Source organism: Trichechus manatus, unplaced genomic scaffold (genome assembly GCF_000243295.1).
Source record: "Trichechus manatus latirostris isolate Lorelei unplaced genomic scaffold, TriManLat1.0 scaffold00079, whole genome shotgun sequence".
Classification (NCBI taxonomy): domain Eukaryota; kingdom Metazoa; phylum Chordata; class Mammalia; order Sirenia; family Trichechidae; genus Trichechus; species Trichechus manatus.
Window position 1 is genome coordinate 4194758 of NW_004444015.1, and position 1939 is coordinate 4196696.

Genomic DNA, 1939 nt, shown 5'->3' on the forward strand with positions numbered 1-1939 from the left:
AGTTGTGAATTTATTTTGGCATTTTGTTCCTGAACCATCTTCCTGAATTCTTCGAGTTTTTTGTCTGTATTTTCCACGAATTTGTCTATTTTTTCCTCATGTTTGTCAGCTTTTTGCCTCAGTTCTTGGAGAATTCTGAGTATTAGAGATTTGAATTCCATATCAGGTAGTTCTAGTGCATCTTCTTCTACAGAAGAGTCATCTGGTGTTCTATTTTGGACGCCTACTGGAACCATCCTGTCCAGTTTTTGTAAATGTTTTGATATTGTCTGCTGTTTTCGGGGCATTCACTAGTTTTTTCTCGTTTATTGATTGTAGATTTGTTGGTTTCATCCGTTTTTTTAAAAAAAAATTGACTATGTCTGTGCAGGCAGACTGTGTGTTCTTTGTTGTTTGCTCATCTGTGCACTCAATATTTTTCGCCTCCTTCTCCAACTGGCAGGGTCAGTCACTCAGATATGGTAAAGCAGAGCAGGTCTAGCAGAAGAGGAGTTACTGGGATGGGTTGTTTGTGGCACTTACTACAGCCACTGGGGTGAGTTGGTAATCAGTGCAGGACAGGTTCCAGTAGGCCGTGCCTGTGCTTCATGGTGGTGTGACGTCAAGCGCACGGTGCACGTAGGCAGGATGCAGCGGGGAGATTGTTATGTGTGGAGCTAAGATGGATATGGGTGAGAGGAGAGAGGAACAGGAGCCAAAAACATACAAATAAACAAAAAAAGAATGCTAGGGGAGGTTGCTGTTGGAATGGAGTGATGAGAGACTGTGAAATGGAGAGAAACATAAAGGGGAAGAGGAAGAAAAGAAAAGAATGAATAAATAAAAATCAGAAATGTTAAAGAACTGCAAAGTTCCCAGGGATCCCACCGATGCAGCTATGAGATCTGGGGAAGTCGCTCTCAGGTGTTGCAGTACAGCCTGGCTAGAAGGCATAGAGATATAGAACACCTGGTATTCAGGGATCAGAAAGAGAAGGAAGATATAGACAGACAAGAGACTATGCAATGAAGAAAGGGAAAAAGAGGGAAAAGAAAACAAAACAAATTAAAAAAAAAAGAACAAGAAAGGCCCCCCAAAAAAACAGAAAAAAAAAAAACCAACGAAAAAAGAAATGTCCTCAGGTATCCCTCTGCAGGTCTGTGGAAGCTGAAGGGGAGTTCCTTGCCACGCAGCTCCGCCTGGCCAGAAAGGGCTCCCAACTGAAGAAAAGAAAACAAACAAACAATTCAAAACGAACAAACGAACAAAAGACCCGGGATCCCACTAGCGCGGTAGCCCAGACCCGGAAGCAGCTCCACACTCGAATGGAGCTCCGCAGCCCCTCAGGAAGAAGCAAAGATGGTGCACAGCCAGGCACTCGAGTGAAAAGAGGGGGAGGCAGCGAGAGGTAAGCAAGAAATGAAAAGAAGCAGGAAAAAAAAATCAACACCAGCAGCCAACAAATGGCACTCAGAGAGCCAGCTAGTGTGGGCTGGTGTTTCTGGACAAGAGACCGTGTCCGTGGGAAGCAGAGGAGGCTGAGTGTGGGTGAAAAAGCGTAGAGAGTGGGAAAGCGTATATCACAAATTACCAGAGTTCTGTAGCCCCTAAGAAGAAGCAAAGGTGGTGCACAGAGCCAGGCACTCGAGTGAAAGGAGGGGGAGGTGGCGAGAGGCAAGTGAGAAATCAAAAGAAGCTGAAAAAAAAAGCAACACTAGCAGTCAACAACTGGCACCCAGAGAGCCGCCCTTTTGGGTGTGTGGAATCCATGCAGTCGGCGCTTCCCGGTCAAGAGACCGTGGCCGTGGGGAAATAGAGGAGGCCAAGCCGGGAGGAAGAGGGGTGGGGGGTGGGAAAGCGCACACCGCAAATTACCGGTTGTTTTGTCTCCCGCTGGATGCTCCGTGAGGCTGCTTTCTCGTACCCCCTTTTGCTGGTCTCCGATAGGAGTCCAAGATGG